Source organism: Hordeum vulgare, chromosome 1H (assembly GCF_904849725.1).
Source record: "Hordeum vulgare subsp. vulgare chromosome 1H, MorexV3_pseudomolecules_assembly, whole genome shotgun sequence".
Lineage (NCBI taxonomy): Eukaryota > Viridiplantae > Streptophyta > Magnoliopsida > Poales > Poaceae > Hordeum > Hordeum vulgare.
In genome coordinates this window covers 262,259,773-262,276,569 of record NC_058518.1, presented here as the reverse complement: position 1 = coordinate 262,276,569, position 16,797 = coordinate 262,259,773, and positions in this window count along the sequence as shown.

The following is a 16,797-nucleotide window of genomic DNA, read 5'->3' as shown; positions in this document are numbered from 1 at the left end:
TAGTTGAAATCACTTAGCATGAGTAGCAACTGCTTGAGCCTTGTTGTGCTTACTCATCCATGTTTGCTTACTATGTCTGCTATGCTTAGAGTTGTGTCGGGTCTGATCCATCTAGATGATGAATCAGAATGGTTGTGCTCATGTCCTCCTGTGTGAGAGTTAAGTGTGTGAACATGATTTGATAAACGTAGCGATGAGAGGCCATGTAGGAGTACATGGTGGGTTGTCTCATTAGGACCATCCTTAAGAACTGAGTTGTGTGTATGTTATCCAAGACAAGATACTACCATGCATTGGGATACTTAATCGACCCTCTTGGCTTATTAATCGCCTAGATTTCTGTCCAGGAGTTGCAACTAGTTTCTGGTGTTTGTAGGAAAAGTGTTGGCGGTCGTGTTTAGCTCTGCCCGACGGGGTAAGCATCAGTGCGGTAGATACACAATGGCATGGTGTACCAAGTGTCACCCGGATGGTGGGCCTGTCGAACCCTCCACACATCGTTTTAGGCCGTAGAGGAAACTTCGGTCGGACTTCCTTGCGGGTTCAGTTTCAAATAGGCGATAAACCTGGACTAGGGTCTTGTGTGGTTAACAGTCGCGGCCGACGCCCATGCCAGTGCTTCCGCTTGAAGGTTGCCGAGATGCATGATGTGCATATGGTGATAAGTGGTGAGAGCGTGTGTGAAGAAGTATACCCCTGCAGGGTGAATTAATCTATTCGAATTGTCGCGTCCTCAGATATGGACTACTTGGAAATATTATGTGGTACATAGGCAACTCGAAATGGATACTCTGAAATATGCAAGATAAGTGTGAGTGCTATGGATGGCCTTCTCATAAGGAGACGAGATTGGATCGATAGTGGTGTATTGATTTAGTGAATATATGGACTCGTGTGTGCTACCCCACCTCAAAGGAAGTGTTCGTCATCGTAGTACGGGTTAGCCAAGAGTCAAAGCTAGTTTGCTGCAATTAAACTCCACAACCCCTTCATTGATATTGATGCATATGTAGATAGTTTTGATGTAAGTCCTGTTGAGTACCTTTGTACTCGCGGATGCTTAATTTATGTTTTTGCACAGGAGACATTAGTCTCACTATTTGTTCTACACGATGTGTTGGATGTTGACCGGAATAGCTTGGGAATCCTAGCCGGAGGCCTCTCTACTTTGTTAGGGTCATTGTAGATTTTCAGGCTCCTCCAGCCACTTTTATTAGATGTCTGTACTCAGACATACTATGCTTCCGCTCGATGGTTGTATGACTTGAGTGTTGGGTCATGTGACCCCTGTTTGTAATATCACACTATGTTGACTCTTATGAGTCTTTAATAAATGCTTAAGTTGTAGAGTTGTGTTGTGATGCCATGTTGTATCTACACATATCATGCATATTGTGTGTATGCTTTGAAATGTGTTAGTATGTGTGGGATTCGACACCTAGTTGTATGCCTTTAGTAGCCTTCTTTACAGGGAAATGCCTCTTTATGCTTGCATTGAGCCTTGGTAGCTTGCTACTGCTCTGGACACACTGATTGATCATCATGTATCCTTCTTTGCTGTTGTGTCTATCCCCACGAGGAAATTTCACATGGTGTAATGGAGTCCATGTAGCTTGCTATGACTCGTCTACACACATTGATGACCGACACCTACATTGCTGGGTTACGTATGGTTGTCCGTGTATGATGGTGCCACTTGGGTCTATAACTAGTCATGTCGACCTAAGTTCTCTGACATATGATTGCTAGAGACACATTCATATACGTGAGCCAAAAGACACAAATGGTCCTAACCAAGGTAAGGTTGTAGCCGTGGAGTTTACCGTGCGTGAGGCCGCAAAGTGATGTGATGTGTTACATGCTGGATTTGTATGGCTTAGGATCGGGGTCCCGACAATATTGGTATCAGAGCTTGACTACCTATAGGATAACCAAGCCAAACTGGTCGATGTTGGGTCTAGAAACTCTTTAGTTATATAAGGGAATTGCTTGTGGAAGGGAACACAAGGCTCTTTTTACTCCTTTCCTTGTGTTATTCTTATTCTAAGTCACCCTCTTCTTTATTCTACGGGATTTAAGAATTAGGATTCTCATCTATGTATCAGGAAGACGGGTTACTATGCTGGAGACCTATAGGAAAGTTGTTGTCTTCGTGATCGATGTCTCCATAAGAATCCAGTTGTTATGTTGTCAGTTTCATGCATGTTGCCTCATATTTCATGCCCATACATCCGTTATGCTATACGAGTTATCCAAGGGTTATAAAATCTGATGCAATTGCAAGCTCCTTCCTCCTATTCCCGATGTCTTTTTGGCCAGATAAAGCACACCGATTATTGTGTTAAGGTACTTTATTACCTTGACGTAGTTGTTGGAGTGTTAAGAAACCATGTTACCTCGGAAAACCACCCAATAGTCTAGTTGTGTTTTGTGTTTCTAGTGTGATAACTCTGGCCATCGTTAATGGAAGCATCCTGTGATGCTACTTAGTTAGTAGGTATTCTATTTCCGGGTTCTTGAACCCAATGATCATTCTTCTCACTCCTGTTGATAACATTTGCTCGTTCCTTTAGGATGTTAGTAACTTTGTTCTAGCCTTCAAGGTCCATGGTATATCATTCTTCCAATACCATGAACTATCATGGCAGAAGTTCTTTGCGACCTTCAACTATCATGGCAGAAGTTCTTTGCGACCTTCAACTATCATGGCAGAATTGCCCCTCTCAGTTGTATTTTGACCTTCAACTATCAGTGGATAGTCAGAATAGTTGTGCACTCGTATTCATCGATGCCTATTATTCATGTGGTCCGTCAAGCCATTCTATTTGAGAACGTCTAGGAGAAACAAACTCGAGTACCTTATCCATTTCTTGGATTGGGTCAAAGCAGTTGTAATTTACAAATCAAAATGTCAATCAAGCTTTTGTTCTATTCCACCCTGAAGTATTGATGTCTTTATGTCAAGAATATTGTGAGAATTGCACGAGCTCTTACGGGTTCTTGATACTGTGGTACTTCTCGCCATCATTGCTCATTCCTCACTCTCCGTGTGATTGTCACCGGAATATCGACAAATGAACCGGATGTGTGAAATCAATACTTCTAGCAATCATATTGCTTGGAAGTTAATGGGTAATAATTTCATCTTAATGTGTTGGTTATTGAATCACCATTCAAAGTTTGATTGTGTTACCTAGTCCATCTTTACTGGTGCACTTTTTGACCAATGAGTTAGTATTGTGTCAATCCCTCACTCTTTGATAACCATCGTCTTTCCCTCAAAAGCAAGATTGTTCTCGAGCTCAATAACATAAGAGTGGTTCATGATTTTCCGAATATCTTCTCGGAAGTATTACCAGGTTATTCCTGACTGTTATGTTGAATTCGTGATCAAGTTGGTTTTTCTATAAACCACCCCTTCTCCAAGAATACATGTTGGATACCCCTGAAACTAGTTTGTTAAGCTAAACAACAACTTGGAGAGTTTGAAGATAAAAGCTTCGTCTGACTTAGTTTATTTCAAAGGGATATCTTTGTGTGTGTGTGTTGAAGAAAGATGATATCTTCATCGATTGATTCTTGTGATCAATTGTTGCCTCTATTGTCTTGCCAATCTTTGATTTGAGTATGGGTTATCGTCAAATCAAATCAGAACCAAAGATCTTCGTGATGTTGTTTTACTCGTGGTTAATCCCTCGAGCTTACATCATTATATTCTTTGATCTGACCAGTACCATTATATTGCTCACATAGTTGTGGATTTCCATTTATATGGATATCTTGATGAACTGTTGTTGAGACCATCGACAACATTTTCATTCGTTCCATGATTTATGCTGAACATTAAGCTAGTGTTGGAAACTTTGGTAGGCATTATCTTCATGTGTCATACATGAAGCATATGTGTGGTGTAAGAAGTGACTTTCTCTAAATTCATGAGCATTTGATGCAAGTTGCCGCTATGAATTCGAGAAAAGTTATTTTGCTTCCTGTGGAATCATCTCAAGTGAGTCATGCATCTGCGAAGTATGTTGTTGGTTTGATAGCTTTGCAACCTCCACTCCATATGTATCTCCTAGCACACAAAGCCACTGGTTGCCTTGTTAAAGGAAAATGAACTCGGTAGTGTTTTGTTGTAATACTTCTACGTGATCATGCTTGTCTTGGGCAGTGTGTTCACATGTGCCTTGCAATCCAGCTCATGTTTTGGAGTTGGCTTCCGGTTCATCTCTGATGACCCACAAGTATAGGGGATCAATCGTAGTCCTTTCAATAAATAAGAGTGTCAAACCCAACGAGGAGCAGAAGGATCTGACAAGTGGTTTTCAGCAAGGTAAAATCTGCAGGCACTGAAATTGTCGGTAACAAGTGATTATGTGGTGAGATGATTCGTAGCAAGCAACAAGTAACAAAAGTAGAAACGGTACAACAAAGTGGCCCAATCCCTTTTGTAGCAAGGGACAAGCCTGGACAAAGTATTATAGGAGGAAAAACGCTCCTGAGGACACACGGGAAGTTCTGTCATGCTAGTTTTCATCATGTTCATATGATTCGCGTTCGTTACTTTGATAGTTTGATATGTGGGTGGACCAGCGCTTTGGTACTACCCTTACTTGGATAAGCATCCCACTTATGATTAACCCCTCTCGCAAGCATCCGCAACTACGAAAGAAGAATTAAGACAAAGTCTAACCATAGCATTAAACTAGTGGATCCAAATCATCCCCTTACGAAGCAACGCATAAACTAGGGTTTAAGCTTCTGTCACTCTAGCAACCCATCATCTACTTACTACTTCCCAATGCCTTCCTCTAGGCCCAAATAATGGTGAAGTGTTATGTAGTCGACGTTCACATAACACCACTAGAGGAAAAACAACATACAACATATCAAAATACCGAACGAATACCAAATTCACATGACTACTATTAGCATGACTTATCCCATGTCCTCAGGAACCAAAGTAACTACTCACAAAGCATAATCATATTCATGACCAGAGAGGTAATGAGTAGCATCAAGGATCTGAACATAAACTCTTCGACCAAGTAATCCAACTAGCATCAACTACAAAGAGTAATCAACACTACTAGCAACCTTACAAGTACCAATCGGAGTCGCGAGACGGAGATTGGTTACAAGTGATGAACTAGGGTTTGGAGATGAGATGGTGTTGATGAAGATGTTGATGGTGACGAGTCCCCTCCGATGAGAGGAGTGTTGGTGATGACGATGGTCACGATTTCCCCCTCCGGGAGGGAAGTTTCCCCAGCAGGATCGTCCTGCCGGAGCTCTAGATTGGTTCTGCTCAAGTTCCGCCTCGTGGTGGCCGCGAATCCACGAAAAAGCTCCTCTCTGATTTTTTTCTGGATGAAACCCTTCATATAGCAGAAGAGGGGGGCCAGTGGGCGAGCAGGCTGCCCACAAGCCCTCATGGCGCAGCCTGGGGGGGGTGGCCACGCCGTGCAGGCTTGTGGCCACCTGCTGGCGCCCCTCTGGCGCTTCTTCGGCCCAGTATTTTTTTATAAATCCGGAAAAAAATCCTCGTTGATTTTTACGGCGTTTGGAGTTGCGCATAATAGGTATCTCAACTTTGCTCCACTTTCAGGCCATAATTCCAGTTGCCGACATTCTCCCTCTTCATGTAAACCTTGCAAAATAAGAGAGAAAAGGCATAAGTATTGTACCGTGAAGTGAAATAACAGCCCAAGAAGCGATAAACATCAACATGAAAACATGATGCAAAATGGACGTATCAACTCCCCCAAGCTTAGACCTCACTTGTCCTCAAGCGAAAGCCTAGCTCAATAAATATGTCCACATGTTTAGGGAGAGAGGTGTCGAGAAAACAAGATACGAACATGCATGCATCATGATCAAGATCAGAACAACAATACCAACATATAATCTCTCATGCTAAAGTGATAATTCCTTCACAAGGTAAAGCATGGATCAAGAACCTTACCAAGAAGTAACAACCGATAGCCTTTAGTCATTGAAGCAATTGCAATTTATCACAACATCAGAAAGAGTCAAATAAGAGCTTGTAAAGCAAATCCACATACTCAATCATTCTTTCGTTCTCTGCAATTGCTACAACTCACGTGGTACTCATGAGATCAAAGTTTCAGCTGGACACAGAGAAAGATAGGGGCTTACAGTTTTGCCTCCCAACTGCTTACCTCAAGGGTAATGTCAACAATAATAATTCATGAATACTTACCTCCAAGTTGACATATGAATATAGATATTTCCCAAGCATATGACGTTAGCCAAGACAAAGGCGAAATAGGGAATTGGTGAAGATCACCATGACTCTTTCAAGGGAAAAAAGTAAAGGTACAAGATAGGCCCTTCGCAGAGGGAAGCAGAGGTTGTCATGCGCTTTTGAGGTTTGGATGCGTGTCCTCTTAGTGTGGAGGAACGTCACTTTATATCGCCTCCTGTGATAAAGAACTTTATTATGCAGTCTGTCGCCTTTATGTCTTCCTCATCACAGGTTCGTACAAAGCTTATTTTCCACACACTAATAGATCATACATATTAGAGAGAAATTTTTATTGCTTGCACCGATGCCAACTTACTTGAGGGATCTTATTTAATCCATAGGTAGGTATGGTGGACACTCATGGGAAAACTGGGTTGATGGTTTATGGATGGACAAGTAGTATCTATACTTAGTGCGGGAGGTTTGGCTAACGTGAGGTGGAAGCAAACATCACATGCTAAGGGATCTCTAATCATATAACATTGTTTGGAACCAAGCAAACACAATTCATTATGTTGTCTTCCTTGTCCAACATCTACTTCTAGATATGTAATAGTTTAGTGAGTGTTCACAAACATAGATGGTGTCAGAGATGATATATTTATATGTGAACCTCTCCTTCTTTATCACTTCCTATTAATTGCAACCATGACCAAGGTCTACGTTTTCCTACCCTCAACAAGTTTCAATCCTCATTCTTTTTATTTGTGAAGCCATCACTTCCCATAAGATCATTACATGATCTTTCATGCTTTTGTTCTATTCTCACTCTTTTGATCATAGCAAGAGGCAAATCCCTTCAACTAAGACACTCTTTATTATATGGCTCACGAGCTCAAATACATCGGGGGGGGGGGGGCACAAAGCAAAACTCAAGACTAAAACACTAAGAATTTTAAACTACTAGAGAAAGAGAAAACTGAAAAGGAAAACTAAAACAAAGGTAAAGGCAAAAGATGTGATGATGATACGATACGGGGGCAACTCCCCCAAGCTTGGCACAAGCCAAGGGGATTGCCCATACCAATGCTTAGTTGTCTTCCTTTGGTGGTGACGGTGGTGGAGTTGTTGAAGAGGTCTTGAGCTTGTTTAATTTCCACTTGAGCATAAAATTCTGCTCCCTTAGATCATCATTTTCCTCTTCAAGGTTCAACACCCTTTGGCATAATTCCTGCTTACTCTCATGCAAGAAACGAGAAGGGATAAACAAAGTCTTGGACTTCTTCCTTGAGTCAGGGAGGCTCGACTTCTTGAACTCCACATGAGTGTGTCCAGGTTGAGGTAGAGGAGCCTCCTCTTCATCGGAACTTGTTTGTTCCTTCCCCTTCGGATCGTAATCTTCTTCCTCATCAGTTGTCCAGCCATAAGGATCCAAGTCCCCATAGACCTTTGGGTTAGCAAGGTAATCAGCCACATAGCTCTCCCCCTCTGAATCCTGAGAAGACATCTTGACCTAGATTTGCGGGAGAAAACAGGCTCGAAACAAAAAAGAGAGGAAATTTGCGTGATGTAGGGGTCAGACCAAACAGAAGTATATATAATGATTTTTTTCAGACCAGAAGGAGTACCCCGCACGAAAACGGAGTCCGGGAGGCGCACGAGGTGGCCACAAGCCCTCACGGCGCGGCCAGGGGGTGGGCCCGCGCCGTGCAGGCTTGTCGCCTCCTCGCGCACTTTCCGGACTACTTCCATTTTTTGTATTTTTTCAAATATTCCAAAACGGAGAAAATTTCCTACTGGAAAAGTTTTGGACTCTGTTTTCTTACCGAATCACATACCTCTTCGTTTTCGGAGTCTGAAACAGGCTGATAAATATCCCTTAGGTATTCTTCCGGAGTTATGGTATTGATATTATTGCTTTCAACATTTATGGGAGTACCTGAGATATAATGCTTGATTCTCTGCCCATTTACCACTCTCGGACAATTACCTTCCGTGTTGTTGATCTTGATAGCACCGGAACGATATACTTCCTCAACAACATAGGGACCTTCCCATTTAGAGAGAAGCTTACTTGCAAAGAATCTTAAACGAGAGTTATATAGCAAGACATAATCACCTACATTGAACTCACGCTTTTGTATCCTCTTATAATGCCACCTCTTAACCTTCTCTTTGAACAGCTTGGCATTCTCATATGCCTGAGTTCTGCACTCATCAAGCGAGCTAATATCAAATAACCTCTTTTCACCGGCAAGTTTGAAATCAAAGTTGAGCTCTTTGATTGCCCAATAAGCTTGATGCTCTAGCTCAAGAGGTACATGACATGCTTTACCGTACACCATTTTGTACGGAGACATGCCCATGGGATTCTTATAGGCAGTTCTATAAGCCCACAGTGCATCATCGAGCTTCTTAGACCAATTTTTTCTAGACCTGTTGACAGTCTTTTGTAGAATCAGATTAATCTCTCTATTACTTAGCTCTACTTGACCATTGGACTAAGGGTGATAGGGAGACGCAATTCTATGGTTGACATCATACTTAGCAAGCGTTTTACGAAAGCACCATGAATGAAGTGTCAACCATCGTCAGTCATTAGATATCTAGGGACTCCAAATCTAGGGAAGATAACTTCTTTCAGCATCCTGATAGAGGTGTTGTGATCAGCACTACTAGTGGGGATAGCTTCTACCCACTTAGTGACATAATTAACAGCAACTAGGATATGAGCATACCCGTTGGATTTTGGAAAAGGTCCCATATAATCAAATCCCCAGACATCAAATGGTTCAATGACAAGTGAATAGTTCATAGGCATTTCCTAACATTTGTTAATATTACCTATTCTTTGACATTCGTCACAAGACAAGACAAACTTACGTGCATCCTTGAAGAGAGTGTGCCAATAAAAACCTGATTGCAATACATTGTGTGCAGTTCTATCTCCCGCATGGTGTCCTCCGTAGGCCTCGGAGTGACACTTCTGTAGGATCTGTCCATGTTCATGTTCAGGTACACAACATCTAATAACACCATCTACCCCTTCCTTATAAAGGTGAGGATCATCCCAAAAGTAATGTCTCAAGCCAAAGAAGAATTTCTTCTTCTGCTGGTACGTGAAACTAGGTGGTATGTATTTGGCAACGATATAGTTTGCACAATCAGCATACCACGGTGCACTACGTGAAGCATTGATGACATCCAGTTGCTCACCGGGAAAGCTATCATCAATAGGTTGTGGGTCACCAAGAATGTTCTCCAACCTAGACAAGTTATCTACTACTGGGTTATCAGCACCCTTTTTGTCGACAACATGCAAATCAAACTCTTGTAGCAAGAGAACCCATCTGATAAGTCTAGGTTTAGCGTCTTTCTTATGCATGAGGTACTTAATAGCAACATGATCAGTGTGAATAGTGACTTTGGAATCAACTATGTAAGACCTGAATTTTTCACATGCAAACACGACTGCTAAAAATTCCTTCTCCGTAGTAGCATAGTTTCTTTGGGCACTGTCTAGAGTTTTACTAGCGTAGTGAATAACATTCAACTTCTTATCGACTCTTTGCCCTAGAACAGCACCAATAGCATAATCACTAGCGTCACACATGATCTCAAAAGGTAAGTTCCAATCAGGTGGTTGAACAATAGGTGCAGTTATCAAAGCCCTCTTAAGTATTTCGAAGGCTTCCTCACAATCATCGTCAAAAACAAAAGGAATATCCTTTTGTAAGAGATTGGTAAGAGGCCTATAAATCTTAGAGAAGTCTTTGATGAATCTTCTATAGAAACAACATGACCAAGGAAACTTCTTATACCTTTGATATCTCTGGGGTATGGCATATTTTCGATTGCATCAACCTTAGCCTTATCGACTTTAATACCTCTTTCAGAAAATTTATGTCCTAAGATGATGCCTTCATTAACCATAAAGTGGCACTTCTCCCAATTCAAGACAAGATTGGTGTCTTTACATCTCTACAAGACTCGATCAAGGTTGCTGAGGCAATCATAAAAAGAAGACCCGTAAACGGAGAAGTCATCCATGAAAACCTCAACAATCTTTTCGCAAAAGTCAGAGAATATAGCCATCATACATCTTTTAAAGGTGGCACGTGATACGTCTTCGTCGTATCTATAATTTTTGATTGTTTCATGCCAATATTCTACAACTTTCATATACTTTTGGCAACTTTTTATACTATTTTTGGGACTAACATATTGATCCAGTGCCAGTTCCTGTTTGTTGTATGTTTTTTGTTTCGCAGAATATCCATACCAAACGAAGTCCAAACGCAATAAAAATTTATGGGGATTTTTTTGGAATATTTATGATTTTTGGGAAGAAGAATCAACGTGAGATGATGCACGGAGTGCCCACAAGCCCACCAGCCGCGACCAGGGGGTGGGCCTGCGGCTGGCAGGCTTGTGGCCACTCCTTAAGGCGGTTGGTGCCCTTCTTTCACCGCAAGAAATATAATATCCGGAAGAAAATCGTGTTAAAATTTCAGCCCAATCGGAGTTATGGATCTCCGGGAATTTAAGAAACGGTGAAACGCAGAATCTGGGAGCGCAGAAACAGAAGGACACAGAGAGAGAGATCCAATCTCGGAGGGGCTCTCGCCCCTCCGCCGCCACGGAGACCATGGACCAGAGGGGAATACCTTCTCCCATCTAGGGAGGAGGTTAAGGAAGAAGAAGGAGGAGGGGGGCTCTCTCCCCCTCTCCCCCGGCGGTGCCGGAACGCCGCCCGGGACATCATCGTGTGACAGCGATCTACACCAACACCTCCGTCATCTTCACCAACATCTCCATCATCTTCTCCCATCTATATTCAGCGGTTCACTCTCCCGCAACCCGCTGTACCCTCTACTTGAACATGGTGCTTTATGCTACATATTATTATCCAATGATGTGTTGCTATCCTATGATGTCTGAGTATATTATCATTGTCCTATCGGTGATTGATGAATTGCAATGATTGGTCTAATTTGCTTGTGGTTATGTTGCTGTCCTTTGGTGCCCATCATATGATCGCGTGCGTGGATCACACCATAGGGTTAGTTGTATGTTGATAGGACTATGTATTGGCAGGCTAGAGTGACAGAAGCTTCAAACCTAGCATAGAAATTGATGCATATGGGATTGAAGGGGGACCAATATATCTTATTGCTATGGTTGGGTTTTACCTTAATGAACATTAGTAGTTGCGGACGCTTGCTAATAGTTCCAATCATAAGTGCATAGAATTCCAAGTAAGGGATGACATGCTAGCAGAGGCCTCTCCCACATGATACTTTCTATCGATCTAGTAACGTAGTCAATTGCTTAGGGACAATTCCGCAACTCCTACCACCACTTTTCCACACTCATTAGACACTCGTAGTTGTTTCTTTATCTAACCAACCCCTAGTTTTATTTACATGTTCTTTACTTTCTTGCAAACCTATCATATCACTCCTACAAAGTACTTCTAGTTTCATACTTTTTCTAGGTAAAGCGAACGTAAAGTGTGCGTAGAGTTGTATCGGTGGTCGATATAACTTGAGGGAATATTTGTACTATCTTTAGCTCCTCGTTGGGTTCGACACTCTTACTTATCGAGAAGGCTACAATTGATCCCCTATACTTGTGGGTTATCAAGACCTTTTTCTGGCGCCGTTGTCGGGGAGCAATAGCGTGGGGTGAATATCCTCGTGTGTGCTTGTTTGCTTTATCACTAAGTAGATTTATTTGCTATTCTAAGTTGTTCTCTATCTTTAGTTATGGATATGGAACACGAAATACCAAAACAAGTAGGTGTACTTGCTACTCATGGAGATGGGGAACCTCCTAAAACCCTCGAGGCTCGTTATGTGGAAAATATTATGCACTTCTTTAATAATCCTGAGAAATCCCCATTCAATTATATAATGGGATACACGTTGGATCAATGTGAATACTTTAGGGATTATCGCTTGACTCAAAAAGGGAAACTTTTATGGGATCAAATCCATTTGTTGAAATGGTATGCTTGGGAACTATGCAAGAGATATGGTGTTACTTGTTGCTCTAGGATGAAGGCTCCACACCTTCCCTTTTCTTGTGAATTTAATGATCATAGAAACTTGGCTTCTTATGCTAATGGTATATATGATTACTATGATGTGGAGCAAATAGAAGAGTTTGTTGCTTTTATGGGTGCTTATGAAATTGAGGCTGTGTTTAAAGGGTGTGATGATAATGATGATGCTCCTTACCGATCTGAAAATTTGGCTATGCTTCGTTATTGTTATACTAATTATGAATATAATGCCCATATTGAACGATTTAAGGAGAAATTCTATGCTGTCCAAGAAGAGACTATTATTTTGCAGGAAACTATGGAAGAAGAAAATGCTGAAATTGTGAGATCATTAGATGAAAAAGATGAAGAGGAGAGCAAAGAACAAAAGGAGGAAGAGCGGACTAGCTACCCGTGTCCACCTTCTAATGAGAGTAACTATTCTACTCATACATTATTTAATTTCCCTTCGTTCTTACCGAAGGATGAATGCTATGATTCGTTGGATTCGTTTGAAATATCCCTTTTTGATGAACTGGATGCATGCTATGCTTGTGGCCATGTTGCCAATATGAATGATGCTTATGAAGATGATCTAGCTATAGTCCCTTATGTTAAACATGATGATTTTTGATGAATATAATATGCATGTGCTTGCGGCTCCTACTTGCAGTTATTATGAGAGAGGAACTACATCTCCACCTCTCTATGTTTCCAATACGATAAAAATGCAAGAAACTGCTTATGCTATGTATTGGCCTTTACTTGGTGTGCATGAATTGTTCTTTTATGACATGAAAATGCATAGGAAGAGAGTTAGACTTCGTCATTTCTTGATATATGTTACCTTGTGCTCACTACTAAATTTCAAATCATTGCTAATTAAAATTGGCTTTGATATACCTTGGGATCCGGGTGGATCCATTACTTGAGCACTTTATGCCTAGCTTAATGGCTTTAAAGAAAGCGCTGCATGGGAGACAACGGAAGTTTTAGAGAGTCATTTATTTCTGTTGAGTGATTTTATTAAGTTTAAAAACAAAAAAATATAGAGGGGAACTTAAAACTTTTTCAAAAATAGAAGTGATTGAAAGGTGATGCATTGCGGAAGTGAGGGTCGACCTTGAACACTTGTGTTCATGCTCATGAAAACAATGTAGAATTTTTCATGGAAGTTTCTCAGAAAAATAATTATCCCCTTGTACAATTCCTTTGTGTTTTTAAAAATAATGTGCCAAGTAAAGCCTTTACGATTAGTTTGGGTGATAGTTGTTTGATCACGTTGAGAAAAGACAGAAACTTTCTGCTCACGAAATTAATTTTCATTTTTATTCTGGAAAAGATTTTGAGTTTATTATTTTTTCTGCTGATTTATATGAAAAATTTCCAGACGTTCGTAATTTTTCATATTTTTTGAGATATCATAAGCATACAGAATATACAGATTGCTACAAACTGTTCTATTTTGACAGATTCTGTTTTCTATGCATTGTTCTCTTATTTTGATGAATCTATGGGTAGTATCGAGGGGTATGAACCATGGTGAAGTTGGATTACAGTAGATATGATGCTAATATGAATTTACAATGAGTTCACAACAGTACTTGAAGTGGTGATTTATTTTATTATACTAACGGATCTCACGAAGTTTTGTTGAGTTTTGTGTGATTGAAGTTTTCAAGTTTTGGGTGAGAACACGATGGATGAAGGAATAAGGAGAGGCAAGAACCTAAGCTTGGGGATGCCCGAGGCACCCCAAGGTAATATTCAAGGAAGACTCAAGCGTCTAAGCTTGGGGATGCCTCGGAAGGTATCCCCTCTTTCGTCTACAATCTATCAGTAATTTTACTCGGAGCTATATTTTAATTTGTCACATGATATGTGCAAATGATTGGAGCGTCTTTTGTGTTTATTTTCCCTTTTTATTTTATGCACCATGCTGGTATGAGATAGTCCTTGGTTGGCTTTATAGAATGTTTCTTGTGCTTCACTTATATCTTTTGAAGTTTGGATTGCCTGTTTCCCTACTCATAGAAAACCGCCATTTGTAGAATGCTCTTTTGCTTCACTTATATTTGTTAGAGCGGGGCATATCTTTTGTAGAAAGAATTAAACTCTCATGCTTCACTTATACCTATTTAGAGAGTCAACAGGAGTTGGTCATTCACATGGTTAGTCATAAAATCCTACATAAAACTTGTAGATCACTGAATATGATATGTTTGATTCCTTGCAATAGTTTTGCGACATGAAGATGTGATATTAGAGTCATGCTAGTGAGTAATTGTGTATTCGTAGAAATACTTGTGTTAAGGTTTGTGATTCCCTTAGCATGCATGTATGGTGAACCGTTATGTGATGAAGTTGGAGCATGATTTATTTATTGATTGTCATCCTTTGTGTGGAGGTCGGGATCGTGCGATGGTTAACTCCTACCAACCTTTCCCCTAGGAGCATGCGTGTAGTACCTTGTTTCGATGACTAATAAACTTTTGCAATAAGTATGTGAGTTCTTTATGACTAACGTTGAGTCCATGGATTATACGCACTCTCACCCTTCCACCATTGCTAGACTCTCTAGTACCGCGCAACTTTCGCCGGTGCATTACACCCACCATATAGCCTCCCTCAAAATAGCCACCATACCTACCTATTATGGCATTTTCATAGCCATTCCGAGATATATTGCCATGCAACTACCACCGTTCCGTCTCATGACATGTGCCACCACTTCCATATTGTCATTGCATGATCGTAAGATAGCTAGCATGATGTTTCCATGGCTTGTCCGTTTTTTGATGTCATTGCTATGCTAGATCATTGTCACGGTATACTACCGAAGGCATTTCATATAGAGTCATCATTGCTCTAAGTATTGAGTTTTAAGTTTGATGATCATTATTAATAGAGCATTGTCCCATGTGAGGAAATAAAAGAGGCCAGCGAAGCCCATTTACAATAAAAGAGGCCAAAGATGCCCACCAAAAAAATAATTTTTTTTTAAAAAAATGAGGCCAAAGAGCCCACAAAAAATGAGAGAAAAGAGAGAAGGGACAATTGCTACTATCCTCTTTCCACACTTGTGCTTCAAATAGCACTATGATCTTCATGACAGAGAGTCTCCTATGTTGTCACTTCCATATACTAGTGGGAAATTTTCATTATATAACTTGGCTTGTATATTCCAATGATGGGCTTCCTCAAAATTGCCCTAGGTCTTCGTGAGCAAGCAAGTTGGGTGCACACCCACTAGTTTCTTTTGTGAGCTTTCATACACTTATAAGCTCTAGTGCATCCGTTGCGTGGCAATCCCTACTCACTCACATTGATATCTATTGATGGGCATCTCCACAGCCCGTTGATACGCCTAGTTGATGTGAGACTGTCTCCTCCTTTTTTGTCTTCTCCACGGCCACCATATTCTATTCCACCTATAGTGCTATGTACATGGCTCACGCTCATGTATTGCGTGAAAGTTGAAAAGGTTTGAGAACACTAAAGTATGAAACAATTGCTTGGCTAAAACCGGGGTTGTGCATGATTTAAATACGTTGTGTGGGGAAGATGGAGCATAGTCAGACTATATGATTTTGTAGGGATAACTTTCTTTGGCCATGATATTTTGAGAAGACATGATTGCTTTGTTAGTAATGCTTGAAATATTATTGTCTTTATGTCAAATGATAGACTATTGCTTCGAGTCACTCGTATTTTAGTATTCATGCCATGATTAGATTATATGATCAAGATTATGCTAGGTAGCATTCCACATCAAAAATTATCTTTTTTTATCATTTACCTACTCGAGAACGAGCAGGAATTAAGCTTGGGGATGTTGATACGTCTCCGTCGTATCTATAATTTTTGATTGTTTCATGTCAATATTCTACAACTTTCATATACTTTTGGCAACTTTTTATACTATTTTTGGGACTAACATATTGATCCAGTGCCCAGTGCCAGTTCCTGTTTGTTGCATGTTTTTTTGTTTCGCAGAATATCCATACCAAAGGAAGTCCAAACGCAATAAAAATTTATGGGGATTTTTTTTGGAATATTTATGATTTTTGGGAAGAAGAATCAACGCGAGATGGTGCACGGAGTGCCCACAAGCCCACGAGCCGCGGCCAGGGGGTGGGCCCGCGGCTGGCAGGCTTGTGGCCACTCCTTATGGCGGTTGGTGCCCTTCTTTCGCCGCAAGAAAGATAATATCCGGAAGAAAATCGTGTTAAAATTTCAGCCCAATCTCGGAGGGGCTCTCGCCCCTCCGCCGCCATGGAGACCATGGACCAGAGGGGAAACCCTTCTCCCATCTAGGGAGGAGGTCAAGGAAGAAGAAGAAGGAGGGGGGCTCTCTCCCCCTCTCTCCCGGCGGCGCCAGAACGCCGCCCGGAACATCATCGTGTGAAGGCGATCTACACCAACACCTCCGTCATCTTCACCAAGATATCCATCATGTTCCCCCATCTATATTCAGTGGTTCACTCTCCCGCAACCCGCTGTACCCTCTACTTGAACATGGTGCTTTATGCTACATATTATT